The sequence below is a fragment of the Mustela nivalis genome (assembly GCF_964662115.1).
Source record: "Mustela nivalis genome assembly, chromosome: 2".
Taxonomy (NCBI): domain Eukaryota; kingdom Metazoa; phylum Chordata; class Mammalia; order Carnivora; family Mustelidae; genus Mustela; species Mustela nivalis.
The window spans coordinates 126,049,132-126,071,854 of record NC_139021.1 but is presented as its reverse complement, the minus strand read 5'-3'; the positions used below and the strand labels follow the sequence as shown (position 1 = coordinate 126,071,854).

The window sequence follows — 22,723 nt, the reverse complement described above, 5'->3', positions numbered from 1 at the left end:
AAAAAAGTCTATGGTTCCTTGAACATTTGGAAAATGCAGAAAATCACCAAAAATAAAAATTGTCCCAACCCTACCAGAGAGAACAGCAGGCAACATTTTATTATATGCAAATTCTACTTTTTGTCCACATGTAATATTCCCAAAACCTAAATCTAACACGTGTTATATGCAACATGTTGTGTGTCACACATAACTTGTAATATAAAAGTGGTCCTTCACTCTATTTTAAGAAGTACTGGCTTCTAATTATAATGATGGTACTGTCAATACGTGATATATTACAACATGCATTAAAATATTCTCTTTAAACATTTATAAAATGCTTAAATCATTAACAGGATTTAATTTAACTCCATCTGTTAAGATTACTTTGCCAAATCGCAGATCCAACAGATATGTACAATCACACATACAATGAAAGGACAGAACCAAAAATGGAACAACACATACACAAAGCTTACAATTGGCATTTTCAGGTACTACATCATGGAGTTTTTTGCCCTCAAATATTCTACGTATGTATTCTTAATACCTTCATTACATTCCTCATTGAGATTCTCTTAGTTTTATTTAAATAATCCCATAAAAGAGGCTTTTGGTTGACTCCAGGTTTTTGCGATTGCACATAACATAAAAACAGTTCTCTGTCCATTATACTCATTTCCTCGTTAGGATGTTGCTGCTTCAAAGAGCACGTACATTTTTACCTCACATCAAAATGCTCTCCAGAGAAGCAGTTCCACTTTTACACTCCTATACATTGCTGATCATTGGCATCATTATTTAAAAAAATGAGAAAATGTGCCAGCTAAGTAGGAGAAAAATAATCTCACAGATGTTTTAATATACATTCCTGAAAACCAGTAAACATGACTTTCTGAAGTGTTTACTGGCTTTTTGATGCACATGGTATATGATATCCTGTTCTATACTCTTCTGATCTATTTAAAATATTCTGGAATAGTTTTAATTTTACAGAGAAGTTGGGAATACACTATAGTTACCATAAGCCCTACATGTTTCCCCTCTTACCTATATCTTGCATTAGTATGGTACATTTGTCACAATTCACAAACCAATATTGCTATGTTATTAACTACTGAAGTCCATATTCTATTCAGATTTCTTTAGTTTTTACCTACCATCCTTTTTCTGACCCCAGATCCCATCCAGGATGGCATATTCTATTTACCTATCCTGTCTCCTTAAGTTCTCCGGTTAAAAAGAAAAAGAAAAGAAAAAAATTCTCAGACTTTCCTTGGGAAATAGTTTGACAGTTTTGAGTACTGGTGGATATTGGAGGAGATCCCTTTACTGGAATTTGTCTCATGTTTTCTCATGATTAAATTGAGGTATCAGTTTTTGGGAAGAAAACCATTTCCTATTGTATCAAGGACATGTATCAGCATGATTTATTACTGCTGTTAACCTTGACCAGAAGGCTGAGGTAGGGTTTATCAGACTTCACTGTAAGGTTACTCCCTACCCCACCCCCAACCATGCTGTGGTTCTTGGGGAGCTGCTAAGCACAGGCCATAGTTCAGGAAATGATGTTCAATCTTCTTAAATGGAATAGCTACACGAATTATCTGAATTTTTCAGCATGGGAGAATTACCTCTTCTCAATTTATTTATTCAGTGATTTATCTATATCAATATGGACTCCCTAGTTTATTTTACACTTCGGGTTTTAACACACTAGTACTTCATTCTGCTGCTCAAGGCTTTGAGCACCAAGATCTTTCAGTTTGCTCCTGCGTCCCTCAGACAGACCTATAATTGTGAGGTTTATATGTTTGTTTGTTTTTCTGAACAATATGCTACTTTCTGGCACTGTATGATGTCCCAGACTCATCCAATGTATATCCTGCCTCATTCCTATAATCAGTCATTTCTCCAAGGAGTCTTGGTGCCTTTCACTGGAGGGTGGTATTTAAGACAAAGTTCTGGGTGCTACCTTCCTCACTGTTACTGGAGTGTTGTAGATTCTAGGTCCTTCTTTGTCTCTTTGCATATTAAGTAATATCTGTCTAGGTTCTTGTTATCTTCTGAGAGTGTTTTAGTATTGTTGTTTGATACTGTTTTGGTATTATTTACATATTGCTAAAAATCTGTGCTGAACTATGTTTGTTGGGCTGTCATTAAATAGGTACCACAGAGTAGTGCCTGGGTGGCCCAGGGTCCTGGGATCAGGCCCCATATCAGGCTCCCTTATCAGCAGAGAGCTTGCTTCTCCCTTTCTCCATCTGCTGCTCCCCCTGCTTGTGCTCTCTCTCTGTAAAGTAAATAAATAAAACCTTAAAAACAAAACAAAACAAAAAACCCCAGATAGGATGGCTTAAGCAATAGATACTTATTTTCTCATAGTTCTGCAGGCTAGAAGGCCAAGAGCAAGGTGTTGGTGGGTTTGGTTTCTTTTGAGGCCTTTCTCCTTGGATTTGTAATGGTCACTTTCTCACTGTGTCCTCAGATGGTCATCTCTTAGTCTGTGTAACCTCTTTCTTCTAAGAACACTAGTCCCATTGGATTAAGACATCTCAAAGACCTCATTTTAACTTAATCACTTTCTTTAATCTTTTATCTCCAAATACAGTCACATTCTGAGATACTAGGGATTAGGCCTTCATATGAATTTGGGAGACACAATTCAGCCCATAACACCCATATTTACGAAGTTTTACATTAAATAGGTGTTTGCATTTATAGTAAATAAGCTTGTCTTACCCTGAAAATGAGTATCTACATTCCTATATTTTTAGTTCATTTATAGTTTATTTTTTGGTGGGAGAAGGATAGTAAATCCCTAGTGACTTTGCTATTCCTCATAAACATGAGCCCTGGGTTTGAGGCTGATGTCACCAGCTCAAAGGATGCCAAGTCTTCTGCTGGGGATTTTATCTTCACCAACTGGAAGCCACATCATTAACAATCTGCCTTACCTAACACCACCCTGTGAAGCTACTTCAGCAGAAGCCCATCCACAGACACTGGATGCGGCATTTTCTTTAGCCACAGAACCTAGGAATTTTCGATGTGGCACAGGGGCTATCCAGAACAGTGAGTTCTGAGAAAGCAACACACCTTAAGAACTGAGGGGCCAATCAAAACACAACTTCGAGGTCTATTTACATACTCAAGTTAACTTCATTCTACTTTGTATTTCCCTTTAGAATTTGGATACAATCAATGAATTATCTTCCATAAGCCTTCCAACCCAGCACAACTGCACTTAAATTCAATGTGAGACTCTTCATCACTGTCACTCTTGACTCCTCCTTCCTTTGCTGTAATATCTAACCCAGTCCTTTTGGCTTTTCCCTAGTGAGAGTCCAAGAATCCATCTTCCTATTTTATTTTCAAACCCATGGCCAATGATACATTTAGGCTCATGCCATCTCCTCTGACTTAACAGTATAATTTCCCAACACATGCCTCTGGCTCCAATGTCAAATCAATCTTCCTAATACACCTGCTGCACTGCCTTTGCTTAAAGACTTTAATAGTTGGCCTCCTTACCACCTTGTTGACCAGCCCCTGTGGTTGCTCATCAGAACATAATTTGAAAACCTCTTCCTTATATAAGCCATCTGTTCCAACATGGTTTCCTCAATATGCCTCTTTTCCAGCCCCCTGCTCAGTTAATGTCTTTTTTCTTCAAGATTTACCACTCCTCCATAGACTTCTAAATTGTTTTTGAATTTTAGAATTTGTCAGGATTAATTATTTCACCTTTAGTATGTTCTAGGTTATATATGTATTTTTCAATGTAACTGACTTCCAAAACATAATTTTCTCACATATTGTAAGGATTTGGTACTAGTTGTTACTATGCTTATAGGTGGTTTATTTTTTAACCTCTGTATTGAATAGAACCAGTGAAATGAATAAACACAACATCCCCTAATACCTAACTCTTATAAGAGTAGAAAACAATAATACATTTCATTTGGAACATGGGAAAAATTAAATGTCTTAGTAAACAGTGAGAGAATTTTTAAGGACCACCACTATTATAATTTATTGCTGCTCTAATGTGAATATTACTGAGTAATTTATTACTAACATCTGTAATATTTTCTAGGTGTTGTTTTTTTTCTGGTTTATTTTCTTTAATACTGGGTCCTACTCTGGATGTTTGCAACCTGGGAGGTCGGGCATAAAGCCAAACCATGAGCACAGGGTATAAAATCAAGTAGTTTATTTTAAAAGGCCACCTACAAGATAAACTCATGGTTTATAAAGAAAGTGTTTGCTACAAATGAAATTCACCTATAAATTTGAATACTGTTTCAGTTATAGAGGCAGGAAAAAATAGTTACTCATTTCCTCTTAATCTTTTTTCTGCCTAAAGAAGGAAAACTTTGCCAAAATACTCCCGATACCTTTCCCTCCCACTAAGGTAAAGTTTTCTATATTTACACTGGCTATACTGAAAAATTTGTACTACTTTAAAAAAGAAATTTTATGCAAATGTATAGTAGAGATGGCCCTTGTTTTGTATTTCACATATGAAAAATACACATATGAAAAATACTTAATGGCTATTTCCTAGACAGATGTTCAGACATAAAACTGTCTTAGAGAAGACAGTATTGTTCAACGATGAGTCTCAGAAGCAACTAGTAAGAGTGCTCTTAGTACTAGAAGTAATAAAGTCGTTAATGCATAAAAATTATCAGTATTCCATTAAAAATTGATTAAAGCTTTTCCTTAAGATTCTCAATACAGCTTATGCTAGAATTTTTAGACAACATAAAAAAAAAAAAAAAAAAAAAGACAGGGACGCCTGGGTGGCTCAGTTGGTTAAGCTGCTGCCTTCAGCTCAAGTCATGATCCCAGCATCCTGGGATCGAGTCCCACATCAGGCTCTTTGCTCCGCAGGGAGCCTGCTTCTCCCTCTGACTCTGCCTTCCACTCTGTCTGCCTGTGCTCGCTCTCGCTCGCTCTCTCTCTGACAAATAAATAAATAAAATCTTAAAAAAAAAAAAAAAAGTGACGATTGGAGCACCACTAGCGTATTCCACACTATCCTGGATGCCTTTACTATCTCTGAAAAAAAAAAAAAAAAAAGACAAAAATCACTAGTAATTCCATTACTGAATGAACCATCTTTTTTGTCCAATGCTATTCCACACATTTACATATATTACAGTTTTTATCAAATGTTCTCAAATCTGAACTGCCATTCTCCTGAATGATTTAAAAACCTTAATGCACCAATAAAAATTCAATTCAGTAACAAAATTCACTGAGGGTTAACTGACCTCTAAAGAAGTTACAAAACACTAATTCTAAGGATTTAAACTTTATTATCATTCTTTTAAAAAATGATTATGAAATATGAAAGTCTATAGTATAGAAACAAGAGTATTAATATAATTCCCCTCTACCTATCACCCAGTTTTAAGAATTATTAATATTGATCCTTAACATTTTGGTATGATCTTTTCCAGTTTTTTCTACAATATCTTTAAAAAATACTATTTTAAAACATAATTAACATATTTAAAGACAGTATTTAGGAATATTATTTTGAAAATAATTAAAATATAATTAAAACATAATTAACTGACATCTTAGAGCATATAGACTTTTTAAAAAATATATTTTATTTATTTATTTGAGAGAGAGACAGCGAGAGAGAGCATGAGGAGAAGGTCAGAGGAGAAGGTCAGAGGAGAAGCAGACTCCTTGTGGAGCTGGGAGCCCAATGCAGGACTGGATCCCGGGACTCCGGAATCTTTACATATCCTTAAAGAACGTCATTTAAAAACTACAGGGGGGACGCCTGGGTGGCTCAGTGGGTTAAGCCACTGCCTTCATGAAGCTCAGGTTATGATCCCAGAGTCCTGGGATTGAGCCCCGCATCAGGCTCCTTGCTTGGCAGGGAACCTGCTTCTCTCTCTGCTTCTGCCTACCTCTCTGCCTGCTTGTGTGCTCTCTCTTTCTCTTCTCTGACAAATAAATAAAATCTTAAAAAAAAAACTACAGGGTATTATATTCCCTCATATGGATGAAAGTCATTCAAATCCTTTCCTGTGTTTACTATTTTAGTGAATGCTATGGTGAACAATCTTTCTATGGGTACTAATGAGAGCAATTTTGACATTTATATGATGTAGGATATCAAGTACTTTCCAAATATTGCTGCAGTTAATTCTCACAATAATATCCAGAGATAGGTATGACTTTCATACCTACTTTACAGAAGTGAAGACAGAGGCTGACAGAAGTTAAACTACTGCCACACACCTTGCAAGCTTATTGTCTGGATTCAAAGCATGCACTCTCATTCCAAAATCCACATTTAAAAATCAGTTTTCATTTCCTAATGATATCCTACACATGGAATAACTAGTTCAAAGGGTTTGAAATTTCAAGGGTTTTTAAAATATATTACCAAACTGTTCTTTAAAAGAGTAGCATCAATTCATATTCTTATAGGGAAATACTCATTTAGGGTCTATTTTTAATAGGATCAGAAAAATCAGATAGTGGGCATTTTTTTTTTTTTTTTTTTTGACAGAGGAACTGCTTCTGAGATATAGATTAAAACAATCATATTCTCTCCTTAAAAAAAAAAAAAAACAAAACCCAGGGGCGCCTGGGTGGCTCAGTGGGTTAAAGCCTCTGCCTTTGGCTCAGGTCGTGATTCCAGGGTCCTGGGATCAAGCCCCACATCGAGCTCTCTGCTCAGCAGGGAGCCTACTTCCTCCTCTTTCTGACTGCCTCTCTGCCTACTTGTAATCTCTGTCTCAAATAAATAAATAAAATCTTAAAAACAACAACAAAAAACAAAACCCAAAACATTATAGCTGATGGTATTAACATTTCTGAACTACTTTAATTTCCCTTAAGACTGTCTTTAGATAATAAATTCCCTCTTTAATAATATAAGAGGGGGCGCCTGGGTGGCTCAGTGGGTTAAAGCCTTTGCCTTCGGCTCAGGTCATGATCCCAGGGTTCTGGGATCGAGCCCCACATCAGATTCTCTCTTCCATGGGGATCCTGCTTGCTCCTCTCTCTCTTTCTGCCTGCCTCTCTGCCTACTTGTGATCTCTGTCTGTCAAATAAATTAAATAAAATCTTAAAAAAAAAAAAGAAAAAAATAATATAAGAGAATTTAAATTGCACTTTGCTAAAAGTAAATGCAACAAATAGCTTGTTGCCAATAATCTAAACTATATGATAGTAATATGATACCAATACATAATAAGACAATGCACCTATAGGAACTACTTGGCAAATTTTCCTTATTCCAGCGCTTTTAGAATCATACTCCCATACAAACAAAAATTAGTAATGATAGTGTTCTAGTAGACTAAAGGACTGAAAACTAAAAACAATGAGACTAGAGATGAACTAAAATGGGTTACCAAATATTAAAATAACAAAATAAACTACAGAATCAAAAATCAGAATGACAAAAGACCGATGGACCAGGCTGTTAGGATGAGTCAGTCATAATTAACATAGATACTGAATACACTCTCAAAGAGCAATATAAAATACAACACTCCAGGCCCTTCTCAAAGACCATGGCTCAGTTGGTACAGCGTGGCACTCTTGATCTCAGGGTTCTAAGTTCAAGCTCCACGCTGGATGAAGAGATTACTTAAAAATACAATCTTAGGGAAGCCTGGGTGGCTCAGTGGGTTAAGCCACTGCCTTTGGCTCAGGTCATGATCCTAGGGTCTTGGGATCGAGTTCTGCATTGGGCTCCTTGCTCGGTGGGGAGCCGGTTTCTCTCGTTTTTTGCCTCTGCCTGCCACTCTCCTGCTTGTGTGTACTCTCTCTCTCTCTGGCAAATAAATGAATAAATAAAATCTTAAAAAAAATACAATCTTAAAAAAAAAAAAAGGACTATCAGCCCCACTTGTCTGTAATCTACTTTACACTAGAGACTGTCCAAGACCAGTGAAATTTACACAAGATAGCCTGGTCTAAGGGTGACAAAGCTGCAGAAGTTTCTCTGCTGTTCTCCATTCCTCCAAACAGATGGCTAGTCATTCGCTGTACTCCCTTCCACTGACCCCGGCCTCAGCATCCTCTTTAGCACAGCCCCTTAAACCCACTCACACCATCTAAGGACAGGAGCTGAGTGGTCTTATTTGTCATCATTTATCATCCTTGTTCTAAATCTTTACTCCTTAAGGTGGTGTCATTCTAAATTTGAATCAAGCTTGACCACCTGGTTATCTCTGAGGAACAATAGGAGGATAACAGTTTAGACTGTTATACCTATATCCTTTAGGGGAAAAGTCATTTCAACTGAGATGCTTTTTAATATCACATTCTTATTTTTTTCTTGATGTATAGGAAACAGCCGTATGAAACCCATGGCTCTAAATACTAGAGGAATAGTATTCAGGGCATTGTCTATTAGTATCCCTATGTGTGAATTTTCATGTATGAGGTCTTCTTTGGAACTCTGTACAATGCAATGTTTAGCTTAACAGTCTTTTGTTGCTCATAAATTTAACATAGGTAACTAACTTAAAGAACATACGAATGCAAATGCAAAGTTAAGTCTTTTCCATTTTGACACACTCTAGTTCCCCAAAGATAGGTATCCTAGAAACTATCTATAACAATAGCTTCCTGACTTTTTCCAAAGCAGTATTTTTCTTCCAGAGAAAATTCACCTTAGGAAATTCAAATAAAACAGATGTGAATAAAAGGCAAATATAAGGGGCCCCTGGGTGGCCCAGTTGTTAGGCAGCTGCCTTCGGCTTGGGTCATGATCCCAGGGTTCCGGGATCAAGGCCCACAGTGGAAAGCCTGTTTCTTCCTCTCCCACTCCCCCTGCTTGTATTCCTTCTCTTGCTTGCTGTGTCTCTCTGTCAAATAAATAAATAAAATCTTTAAACAGAAAGAAAAGGCAAATATAATTAAGTTGTCCTTAGAGAACTCAATTTCATTGATCCTAGAATCCTCTGAGGAATCCTCAAGGTAAAACTACTTGTTTTTCTCGGAGAGAGTAAGAGATTGAGATTGAGAGAGAATGCACGTGGTTGGGCGGGGGGCAGGGTTGTACAGAGAGAGAGGAAGGAGAGGAACTTTAAGCAGGCTCCACACTCAGCCTGGAGTCCCATGGGTGCTTGATCCCAGGACACCAAGATCATGACTAAGACAAAAACCGAGAGTTGGATGCTTAACGGACTGAGCCACCCAGGCACACTGCCCACCTTCTGATTTACTTGAAAAGCATCCTCTACAAATAGTTTAGCTTCCAAATGAATCCATGTGTAAGAACCAATTGGGAATGAGAATCTCTGGAAGTGGGGTCCAAGAACTTGAATTTCTGAGTTCTGCATCTTCAGCAAACCTAAGGTGTGACAATATTCTTAGTTTGGTTTTGGATTAAAACTGATTATGATTAAGCAATGTGCTATCAGTATCATAAGCTGGTTTTGGTGTAACAGAATTTTTTAAACTAATGTGAAGATAACTACAGGCGAGCTTGACTTCTGACAAACTTTGTCCTTACTCAGACACTAAAACAGATTATAAGGGAAAAGAGGAAGAGTTACAATATACTAAAATTTAATATCCAATAAAAAATAAAATTAATATTTAAACTTAATCTTTTGAAAATAATGAATTTATGCCTATTTAAGTCCAAATGATTGCAACTAGTGCAAGGCCCAATAACACACTGTACCTGTATATTCTTCCTACTTGAGTCATTATGCTACTGTTTAAGCAGCCATTGTGGAGCAGAAGTTTGTGCACGATCACTGCCAAAATGATATGTAACTTCTGTCCTCCGTGAATTTCGAGAAGGATCTGTTGCAAAGAATCTCTGCTAGTAGAGAATTGCCATTCCGTAAAACAACAGTGAAGTGGCCATCAGGTAACGACAGTCTTGAATAAAATTATGAAAATTACATACAGAAAGAAAAAGTCAAACCCATGAGAAAACCCCAAATCCTGAATTCTGTAACCAATGATACAAGTTTAAAACTGCCAAGGAGAGCTAAAGACAGTAAAAATTCCTTTGAAAGTCCTTATGCATGTTTTAATTATAGTCATCAAGCACTAGGAAGCTTGGAATTTTCATGTTGTCAGAGCTGAACTTCTAATTTTACTCCAGAGCTTCTCATTTCTACTCTAAAAGAAGAGCTAAAGATAACACTAGGGGAAAGAAATTGGTCCACAGCAAATCAGGCTGGTACTTCATCCTCACACTCTCTTCCCTAGCCACCCACACCCCTTCCCACCACTAGGACCTACTAGGTGCTAGACCCAAACCAAAGAAAAATGTTTAAAAAGTATGCTGAACTCCTCAGAGTACATTACAGAACCAGGGGCTGGAAACCCTTGAAGCCCTCAAGTAACCTTGCATCCTGTGGGCAGAGTTCCACAGAATGTGGGGACTGTCATCTATTATATGAACCAATCTCCAGCATTCCCCAGTTTGCCAGGTATAAATGTTCTGAGTGTCACCACAAATAAACTCCCAGTTGATAAACATAAGGGTCAGGGACATTGAGGAACTTCTGAATTCAGCATCCAGCAAGCGTCAAAGCCAAAATATAATAAACACAACTTCTAATTTTAAGAGTTGTGCTCTTCTTGCTAGAGCAAAAACACTTTGTACTTCATGTAACGCATAACCCACTGCAGGTAGATGCCCAGTATCAGTTGAAGTCAATATTCAGAGGTTACTTAAGTAATTGTGGTCCGCCAATACACTATTGTCGTATGTAAAAAGATGTCTGAGGGGCACCTGGGTGACTCAGAGGGCTAAGCCTCTGCCTTCAGTTCAAGTCATGATTTCAGGGTCCTGGGATTGAGCCCCACATCCAGCTCTCTGCTCAGCAGGGAGCCTGCTTCCTCCTCTCTCTCTGCCTGCCTGCTTGTGATCTTTCTCTCTCTATCAAATAAATAAATAAAATCTTAAAAAAAAAAAAGATGTCTGAGACCCATTTTTTGATTGTGTACAAAGTCTACACAGAGGAATACCACCATCTTTCGTCAGCATTTACACACTCTCTAATTCCTATGAAACTGGTTAGGTGCCTATACCAGAGGGGGTTAAGAATTACTCCACCATCTGACCAACCCAAGACTCCTGAGTTAATTCTGAACTCAGAGGAACTGCTTTCTTCATTTAGCCCCTTCAGCACAGGATATATTGAAACCCAAACTTAGCATTAGCTCCATGAACATTAAAGATACAAGAGTTCGGTTGTAATCTAAGGTCTAAAAAAAGCTTCTTGTGAAGAAAAAGAACACACAAACCACTACTACTGAAAATGCTGGGAAAGTTTTCTGTTTTAAAGGACATGCCTCAACACAAATAAATGAGTAAAGGAAAGCCATAAATCTGGATTCGACCTGTTCTCTGGCGGTCACTGGGTACCACATTGAGTATGAAGTGAACTTCCCTGAATTGAACTCAGCCCTAGAAGTGCTGCCAAGTCCTCCCAATGGACACTTCCGTGTGGCTTGGGTTGCACAGCAGTCAACTCCAGTCACCTCACAGATGCACGTGTCAACCTTGCCAGGCCCCACCCACTCTAAAGGGAATTTAGAATTCTGCTTTAAAATAATCTTAATTCCAAAAATAATAAATTAAAAAAAATTTCTTAGCCACAGGCTCATATGAAGGCAGAAGGTTATGTGCATATTAGCACTCAAACCCTCATAAAGCATCCATGAAATTCTATTGTGTAGCAGTATAACCTGTCTTGCTAAAATTCATAGTATGTTTTTGGTTTTGCGATAATTTTGCAAAAATGGAGTCTTACTCACTCTTAGTTTTAAAAATCATCCCTGTTTCCCCAGTGTTAAAAATAGCCTACATTTGAAGCAAAAGTTATGACACATTTTTAGCCATCAAACCATAATGGGGGGGAGGGTATTAAAAAATCAAAGCTATAAAAAAAAATCTTAATTCCTCTCTAGTGCACAAGACCAGGTTATCATTGATGGTATACGATATACTACACACTGGGTCTTCTAGCACTAAGGACACATCTGAGAACTCTCCATCGCTTTCTAATCAAAACGAAACTTGCAGTGATTTGGAAACATTCCACTTTTATATTTCTTAAACCACTTCATTTCATTCATTCAAATCTTTCTAGGACCTCCAGTATCTCTGACTCAGAGATTTTTAAATTTCCCCTTCATGCCTCACCTTGGAGCTAGAACAATCTCCCTCGTTCCACTGGCACCCTTCATGGTACGACCTCTCATTAATGAGGTTGAAAGGTTTGACTCCTTATTTTGTACAGCAAACAAATAACAGAAATTTTAATGTTCTGATTATTTTTGTAACCTAAACTTAAAAGGATTATAAACTATTCTTTATGTCCTCCTCTCTTGGGTGGTCAACTGATTAGAGAATGTCTAAGCCCTTTTTTTTTGTAAAAGAAAATTACAGGGGGAACTTTATACTGTCTTGGGCAACTCACCAACAGAAAAAGAAAGCAAACATGTGCCACAAGAACTACACCACCACCTAATTTAATCCTGACATTAGTGATTACAGCACAAAACCAGCATGCTGGTTGGTTGGTACTATGAAGCCTCTTTTGAAACATCAAACATTATTTCACGAAAAGCAGTTTTGGATGAACATACTCCCAGTTGTGAGAAATGGTGTAGTCTCCACCAACTGTGACTTTGCTGTGTTTTGCTCCTTAAAAAACATGTACAAGTGATTAAACAGGGCGCCTGGGTGGCTCAGTTGGTTTAGTGACTTCCTTCGGTCCAGGTCATGATCCTGGAGCCCTGGATCGAGTCCTGCATTGGGCTCCCTGTTCAGCAGGGTATCTGCTTCTCCCTCTGACCCTCCCCCTTCTCGTGCTCTCTCTCTCTCATTCTCTCTCAAATAAATAAAGTCTCTAAAAAAAAAAAATAAATAAATAAACAAGTGATTAAACAAAGGGCAGCTATCTATCCATTTCTAAGGAAAGGGGCCTTAAAATTCCTCCTCATCGGGGGAATGTTGTATGTTAAAGAGACTAAAGAGAAATGACAATTTAATGCAACATGTCATCTCTGATTGGCTTCTGCATTAAGAATGACAGTGCAGCTACATGACGAATTATTAGGGCAATTTGAGCAATTTGAATATGAACCATCTCAATAATGTTATTTTTTAGGTGATATTAGTCTTGTGGCTATAAAAGAATGCCCTTGTTTAGGAGACCTAATAATTAGGACTGAGTGTCATAATATCTTCAACTTTCTAAAAATTTTTAATTTTAATTTAGATTTAGATTTACAGAAAAACTGACGATAGTATAGATACTTCTCGTCTATCACATATGCAGTTTCTGCTATTAAAAATCTTATATTAGAATGGAACATTTGCACAACTGATGAACCATTAACACATTAGTATTAATTAAAGTTCATACTTCATTCAGATTTGCTTAGTTTCTACATCTATCTAGTTTAGGATACCATCTGGGATCCCACCCCATTTAGCACATTACATTTATTCATCATAGGTTGCCCTAGGCTCCTCAGAAAGTTTCTCAAGCCTTTCTTATTTTTGATGACTTGACAGTTAGGAGTGCTGGTCAAGTATTTTTTTAGAATGACCCTGGTCAAGTATTTTTTTTAGTATTTTTTGGGGCTGATGTCACCAGCTCGAAGTTGGGATTTTTCCTTTATTTTTTTGTCAGGATTTGATTGGGGATAAGGGTTTTTGGTGGGTCTATCACAAACATGATATAACATCTTTATCACATATCAAGAATGTGTCCAATTAATATGACTTCCTCACTTACGACGTTAACCACGATCACCTGATTGCAGCAGTATTTGTCCGCAAAGTTACTAAACACCCCCCGGAAACCCTGCCCCACTTCCCATATAGTATTTTTTGGAAGAAAATTACTATCTACAGCTTATGCTTATGGAGTGGCAAGGTATGTTCTACCACCTTGAAGGCAGAGTATCTACATACATTATTTAGAATTCTCTTATATGGGAGATTTTTCTATTTCCCCCAGTCATTTATTCACTCGTTATTTTTATCAGTATGAACTCATGGATATTTATTGTGCACTTTGGGTTCTATTACAATAGTGCTTTATTTTGTTGCTCAGATTGTTCCAGATTTGGTCATTGGATCTCTTTCAGTTGGCTCCATGTCCCTTCGACATACACCATCATTGTTCTTATTTTTATCTTTTTTGAGCACTTTGTTACTTTCTGGCACTACAAGATGGTCCAGGCTCGTCTTGCATACTTTTTTGTCCCATTCCTAAAATCAGCTATTTTGCCAAGGAGCCCTGGTTCCTTTTATTGGAAAATGTATGTGAAACTAAGATCTGGGTATGCTACTACTAGAGTATTTTTTTTTTTTTAAGATTTTATTTATTTGGGAGAGATAGAGAGAGAGCATAAAAGTGGCGAGGGGGGAGGGGGACGGAGAGGCAGGCTCCTCACTGAGCAGAGAGTTCCTCCCCCCACCACCCCACAGAACTCAATCCCAGGACCCTGCCTGCGATCATGGAGACGCTTAACCAAATGAACCAACCACCCAGGTGCCTCCTTACTAGAGTATTATTGATTCTAGACCCTCTTTTGTCTATTTTATATCTTAACCAATATTTTTCTAGTATCTTTTGATTTTGGTTATGAATTTTGCTAACATGAACATGTTTTTTGTGAACCTTTATATTAAGTAAATTTGCATTTGTATTTGTGTGTGTGTGTGTGTGTGTGTGTTTTATACTGAGAGCAAGTAACTATCTCTTTATATTTTTAGTTCATTTATACTTTAATTTCTTGTGGTGGGGGAATGGGCAATAAATCCTTGGTGAGCTTGTTATCACTCACAAAGATGAGCCTTGGGTTTGGGGCTGATGTCACCAGCTCGAAGGAACACCAAGTCTTCTGCTGGGGATTTTATCTTCACCAACTGGAAGCCACATCATTAACAATCTCTGCCTTACCTAACAACACTGCCCTGTGAAGCTACTTTAGCAGAAGCCAATCCACAGACACTGGATGTGGCATTTTTAACCTAGCCACAGAACCTAGGGCTTTATGATGTAAGACGGGCAACCCCTATAAGGCACAGGGGCTATCCAGCCTAGTGAGTTCTGAGAAAGCAACAAACCTTAATTAAGAACTGAGGTGCTAACCAAAACACAATGTCCAGGTCTGCTGTATTCACCTCCACAGCTGATAAAAGGTACAGATCACGCAGTGAGCCATCGTAGTTCCAGTTTACATATTCAAGCTAATTTCATTCTACTTTGTATTTCCCTTTAGAACTTGGATATAATCAATGAATTATCTTCCATATGCCTTACAACCCAGTACCACTGCATTTAAATTCAACATGAAATTCTGAAAAACAAAACAAAAAACCTTTACAATCCTTATTTTATTCATAAATTATAATTATGATGATGATGTTCTTTTGTAAAGCTGAAGACCTTAAAAGACATTTTGTATTACATTGCCATGAAAAAGCCTCTTTATATTTTGTTACTCTGGAGTGGTGTCAGCTCACTTGTTCTGTTTGGATTTGGTAGCAAGATTCTTTCTTTCTTTTTTTTTTTTTTTAATGCTTAATTCTTTCCTTTTTTAAAAAAAATTGAGATGTAGTTTACCTAAAACATAATAGTTTCAGATGTGCATCATAACAATTTGATACTTGCATATATAGCAAAACAGTCACAGGAAGTCTAACACAATTAGAACACAAAGTTTTTTCATGTGATGAACACTTTTTAGATCTACACTCAACAACTTTCTTTCTTTTTTTATTTTTATTTTTTAACAGATTTTATTTGAGAGAGAGAGAGAGAGAGAGAACAAGTAGGGGGAGCAGCAGGCAGAGGGAGAGGGAGAAGTAGGATCCCTAGCTGAGTAGGGAGCCTGACGTGGGGCTCAATCCCAGGACCCCGGGATCATGACCTGAGCCGAAAGCAGAAGCTTAACCAACTGAGCCACCCAGGTGCCCGTCCCTCACCTTTACCCATTTCAATCAGGGATCTTTGAGTTCTCCTTCCCCTCCATCCAATCTGTAACCCAGTTCTGTTGGTTTTTCCCTGGTTAGAGTCCAAGCATCCATTTTCATCATCAATGTTCAAAACCAGTAGTGGTCAGTGATACCTTTAGGTTCATGGATCTCATCTGACTTACTGAATAATTTCCTAACACAAACCCTTGGCTCCAGTGTCAGATCAATCTTCCTAATACACCTGCTGCACTGCTTTGCTTTAGGACTTCTTACCCCCTTGTCCACCAGCCTCTGAAGGGCTCATCAGAACATAATTTGAAAACCACTGCTTTATATAAACCACATGTTCCAACATGGTTTCCTAAACACACCTCTAGTATTTCTGCTTCAGTCTGGGGAGTGTGTGTTTCCAGCCTGCATGCCTCTCTCCCTCATCTTTTCTCTTTTCCACATGGTCTCCCTGTGCTTATTTGTCACCATCCATTCCAACAAAGAGAAACATTTAGTTAATTGTTTAATTCAAGGAAACATGCATAATGATTTGAAAATTGTTAACCCATATTTTAATGGGCTACAACTTTGCCAACCAGAGTACAGTGCCATTTAGAGTTCTTTCTTACCTTAGTCTTATAGCCTCTGATTATTTCGCAAGTTACTTAGATCAGCACCTTTTCCCTCCACTCCCTTCAACAAAGTTAATACATTTATATCGATTATTTTGTCACATTTAGCATCTTGTCCCGATTTCTCAGTCTCCTAAAATGTTATTTTAAAAATCTGCATAATTAAAGGTTTCTTTGTGCTGTAAGGTTGTATGAGTTTTGACAAATGAACAATGTCATATATGCACCATTATAGTATCCTATGCAACAGTTTTATTACCCTATTAAAACCCTCGGGAGTCATCTATTTAACACTCCCCCCAATGCCTGACAGCCAGTGGGGTCTAAAATCTTTATAGTTTTGCCTTTTCCAGAATGTCATACAAGTGGAATCATACTATTTAGCCTTTTCAGACTTGCCTCTTCCACTTAGTAATATTCATTTAAGATTCATCCATGTTTTTGTGCGGCCTGATAAGCCCATTTCTTTTTATCCTTGTAGTGTTCTGTTGTATGGATATACTGGTTTATTCATCCCTTCACCTAGCAAAGGACATCTTGGTTGTTTCCAGCATTTGGTCTACTATGAGCTTTCTTCTATGAACATTCACAGAGAGGTTTTTGTGTGGATCTAAGTTTTCAGTTCAGTTGGATAGACCTGTATAAGCATTATTGCTAGATTCTATGGTAAGATTATGTTCAACTTTTCCATAGCCAAACTGTCTTCCAAAGTAGCTGTACCATTTTGCATTCTCACCAGCAACAGATAGAGGAGTTTTTGTTTTGCAACCTTGCCAGCAATTGGTGCTGTCAACTTCTGTGATTTTAGATATTCTAATAGGTGTGTAGTGGTATCTCACTGTTTTAATTTTCATTTCCCTAATGACATATGGGATGTAGAGTGTGTCTTTTCACATGTGCATTTGCCATCTGTATATCTTCTTTTGGTGAGGTGTCTGTTCAGTTCTTTTGCCCATTTTTAATTTGGGTTATTTAATTCCTTGTTAAGTTTTAAGTGTTCCTCGCATACATTTTCTCTCAGTCTGTGGTTTGTCTTTTTATTCTTTTAACAGTGTCCTTAGCAGAGCAGGTTTTTAGCCCAATTTATTTTTTTCTTTCATGGAGCATGCTTTTGGTGTTGTATCTAAAAATTCATCAAACCCAAGGGCACCTAGATATTCTCTTATATTCTCTTTTGGAAGTTGTATAAAGGTTTTGCATTTTACTTTCAGGTCTGTGATCCGCTTTGAAGTCATTTTTGTGGAAGGCATAAGATCTTTCTTTAGCTTTTTTTTTTTTTTTTTTGCACAAGGACATCTAATTGTTACAGCACCATTTGTTGAAGCAACTTTTAAAGGTGAGGTAAAACCAAGAGTAACAAAAACCTGTTGCTATTGCAGAATTACAGGGAGAGGAGGAGAGGAGGGAAGGGAGGAATGAGGAGGAAAGAGATAAAGCAACTATGACAAATCATTAACAATCAGTGATTCTAGGGGCTGCTGGGTGGCTCCATCTGTTAAGCAGTGGACTCTTGATTTCAGCTCAGGTCAGGATCTTAGGGTCTTGGGATTGAGTCCTGCGGGCTGGCTCCATGCTCAAGGGAGAGTCTGCCTGAGATACTCTCTCTCCCTCTGTCCCTCCCCCTGCTCACCTGCACACTCTCTCTCTTAAATAAATCTTAAAGCAGAAACAAAAACAAAACAAAACAGTAAGTGATTCTAGGTAAAGGTAAATGCGCATTCCTTAGACTCTCAAATTTTCTGTAGCTTTTAGATTTTTTGTATAAAAACAGTGAAACAATTTTGCAAAGAAGGTAGGGAACAATGAAATGCATTTTAGAAGTATTTTCACTAAGTTATTTCTCAAAGGGTTAAGTTTCAGTTATATAAAAGGCTGAAATTATGTACAAAACTGGGTTACCTGAAACTGAATTAACAAACTCCATATTCCTAAAGAAAAACGTACAAGAGGAACAGTAACAATTAAAGACAAATATTTAAAATATTTTATGTTAAAAAGTTCCTACCATAACTGTGGATTTATCTATTCTTGTAGTTTAGTACATTTTTGCCTACATATATTCTCTTGTAAATATTTAACCAGATTCATTATGCTGTCTGAAATCTTTTAATTAGAATTATTAGTTTATCTGTTTATTATAATTCTGATTTATGCTTAAATCTTATTCTGTACTATTTTTCTATTTGTGTTCTCTTTTTTCTCTAGAATGATTGAGACCTAATTCTCTAGTTCTTGGTTTCTGGCTTTATGGTATTAGACTGGGTGTTAGTTCTGGTCACAGTATGAACATGAGATTCTTATGGTCCCAAAAAACCACAAGATTCTTATTTTAAGCTCTTTTATCATAAGCATCAAATGATGTTAGGTACTCTCAAGTATAAGCAGTTTAGGTGATTAATTACATAATTCACATCAGATACAAAGAACTCCCTATCTCTCAGCTAGATCTCTTAGCCCCGGAAGTGCTTGATAGAGACTGCTAGAGGCCTTAATGGGCTTTTAGCTTATGCAGAATCTGTGCTTCCTAATCACCTGAGTGGGGTGTGTGTGTTTTAAAAGATTTTTAAAACTGGAGAGACAGAACACTTGGGGCAGGGTGGGCAGAGGGAGAGGGAGAAGTAGGCTCCCTGCTGAGCAGGGAGCCCCACTTAGGGCTCAATCCCAGGACCCTGAGATCATGACCCAAGCCACAGGCAGACACTTAACCTACTGAGCCACCCAGGCACCTCTCAGTGGTATATTTTGTTTTCTTTTAAATAACTCCAAAGGCATTTATTGTGATTGTTAGAGGAGATCACCATCAGACATTTTTAATTTCCAGCCATTATACAAAACTATACTATTTTCTTTAAACAATATCAATAGGTTTTAAAGTTTTTAATTGATCATATTGCTAGCTAGTATTTTCATTTATTTATAAGAATACTCATATGACTTTCACAGCTTTCATCACCGATACATTTAAAAATATGTCACGAAGTATTTAATCTAGACTTTTTTCATGTTTTCAGTAAGAGGGCCCATCATAGCTACATTTTTGTCCACCAGTCTGCTCAAAATGAAACTCTAAATTGCTGTTTAAATTTTCAGAGGCTTTGCTCTGAAAAGATCAGAACACTCCATAAGGAGAAAGGAAATCCTTCTCTATCAAGCACTTCTGGGGCTGGAAGATCTAGCTGAGAGATGGGAGTTCCTTGTATCTGATGTGAATTATGTAAATTAATCACCTAAATTGCTTATACTTGAGTACCTAATATTATTTGATGCTTATGGTAAAAGAGATTAAAATAGGAATCTCATGTTCAGGGATAGACATTTTTTTTTCCTTGAAATGTACAACCATTCAAATTTTAGGCCAAATTTGAACAATCTCAATTTCTATTCAATCCTAAAAATTTAATAGTATAAAAAAAAAAAACACACTTGGAAGCTCTAATTCTTTCCCCAAAGATATATAAGGAGGATAGAAATGTGGTTCAGCATTACATAATGTTGCCACCCACTCCAGAAACAGAACTGAGTGCCTAGCAACAGTAAAGGGTCATCTCAGGAGAGTGCTGATTGCTCATTGGAGCATTCGAAACACAGATGCTTTTCTATCCTTATCACTTCCAGTCTCCACTAATCACACACCCGTTACCTTAGATCCCAGGGCCATCTCATGAAAACCTTCCTCCCATGACCATCAATAACTGCTAGTTAGGGGAGCCTCTAATTTTAGGTACATTCAAAATAGATTTTCAAACATTATAAGAAAAGATGCATTTTGGGGTACAGAATAGTCACTGCATTCTTCTTCCCCAGTGATAATACCTTTAAGAGAGGAAATGTTCATTTTCGTGTTGGTATATTTCTTACCTGGCACCTCCTACCCCAGGCCTGAAGGCTCTGAAGAGCAAGGCCAAAGCATCAGTTAATAACAAAGGGTTTAGGCAGATACTGCTAAGGCCCATGGTAGGAGAACTCTTCTTGAAACAGTAAGCTCATGTTCAAGAGTTGGTTTATATTTTCTTTAAATAGCCATTTAAGCTTTAGTATAATTTGAACAGTCTCAATTCCTATTCAGTCCTAAAGATTTAGTAATACAAATAAAGACCCAGAGAGCTCGATTTTTTTTCCCCTAAAGATATATGAAGAGGATGGAAATGTGGTTCAGCATTACATAACATGGTCACAACTCCAGAATAACAAGTGAGGGCACCTTTACTTATGTTTATTGGCTATTTGCATGTATCCTCCTCCTCTTTCATGGTGTGAAGTCCCTTGTCCATTTCTTTCATATAGTCTGAATATTTTCTCCCACTCTGCCCTTTATTTTCACTCTTACTGGTGCCTTTTGATGAAGTGTTTAATTTTCACCTATTTCAATGTATCATTCTCTGTGTTTTACTTTATGACTAATGCTTTCTGTGCCCTGTTTGATTACTTTTCCTTATTTCCAAGTCACACAGATATTTTCCTATATTATCTTCCAGAAACTTTGTTTTACTTTTTATCTGTAAAGAAACTGAAAATTTTGTGTATGGTCTGGGTTTGGGGCTATGATTATATGAATAGATGATATCCAATTGGCACAGGACCATTACTGTAAATAAAAACCTTTTCCCACTGCTCCATGGTGCCACCTCTGTCACAAAATAACCATCTACCTATCTATGGGACTCTTTCCAGATCCTATGTTTCATTGGCCTATTTGGCTATCTTTGCCACAGTATCACATTGTCTTAATTACCATAGCTTTGGAATCTTGAGATCTGATTAACTCATCCAACTATTAATATCTGATCACGTACGTTGTTCCACAATTTTTGCCCTCTGCTCTTTTAATTCAAGATTGTCTTGTCTACCCTTGGTCCTTTGCATTTCTATGTTTTAGAGATAACTTGTCAATTATCTTCTCTCCTTTTTGAAAAGATTTTATTTATTTATTTGACAGAGCTCACAAGTAGGCAGAGAGGCAGACAGAGAGAGAAAGGGGAAGCAGGCTCCCTGCTGAGCAGAGAACCCCCAGGTTCTTGATTCCAGGTCTTGATTCCAGGACCCTAAGGTCATGACTAAGCCAAAGGCAGAGGCTTAACCCACTGATCCACCCAGGAGCCCATTCTCTTCTCAAGTGAATTTAATTTCATCACTTTGAACATCTACAGCCAATCTGTCAAGCAATCCTCCGGGCTGTATCTTTAAATCTAGAATCTGATGACTGCTATCAACGTGGTCCAAGTAACCACCCATCTCTCACGGGTTTGTTAACATAGTCTCCTAATGATCAAACTTCTATCCTTGCCCTTTTAGTCTACTTACTGTGGTGGAGAAATCTTTTAAAATAAGATCTGGGAGCACCTGGGTGGCTCAGTTGGCTAAGTGTCTGCCTTCAGCTCAGGTCATGTTCTCAGGGTCCTGGCATCAAGCCCTGCATCAGGCTCCCTGCTCAGTGGGGAGTCTGTCTTTCCCTCTCTCCCTCTTGCCCCCCAACCCCATCCCTGCGCATGTGCTCTCTCACTCTCTTTTTCTCAAATAAATAAATAAAATATTTAAAATAAGATCTGATAATGTCACTCCTATGCTTATAACTCCTCAATGGCTTCCTGCCTCCCTCAGAGTAAATGCCAATGTCCTTAACAATGGCCTACATCTCTTGCCCAGTAGTGCTCTGCCTGCCACACTGACCTCCTTTTGCTGAGCACAACTCTAGCTTGGGGCTGGTACTGAGTCAACTCCCTGAGAAGCTCTTCCCCAGATCAGAAAGGCTCTTGTCCTCACCTCCTTCAAGTCTTAGCTAAAATAAATGTCAACTACTCACCGAGGCATTCCCTCACTACCCAATTAAAAATTCCAAGTCACCCTGAGACTAAATGGAAATAGAACATGATAAAGTAGGTCCTTTAATAAACGTAAGCAACTTTAAGAGGAAAGTCTTACTTTTTTTCAGGTAGCCCTTTCAATCTTCCTTGTATTTGTTGAAAATAAGACAGTCATTGGGGCCTGTGTGTGGCAAAGTGGTTTGAGGGTCTTACTCTTGGTTTCTGCTCAGATCTGATCTCAGGGTTCTGGGACTGAGTGTGGAGTCTGATTGGGTTTCTCTCCCTCTATCTCTGCCCCTTTCCCCTCTCAAATAAATAAAATCTTGAAAAAAAGAAAAAAAGAGGTCATGGCGGTT

The 22,723-nt window shown here is 37.8% G+C and overlaps 1 protein-coding gene across 2 annotated transcripts in view; it reads right to left on the bottom strand.

The window, feature by feature from the left end:
- The window catches only part of REEP3 (receptor accessory protein 3), a 96,710-nt gene that overhangs the window by 50,454 nt on the left and 23,533 nt on the right, over positions 1-22,723 (bottom strand). The window lies entirely within an intron of this gene.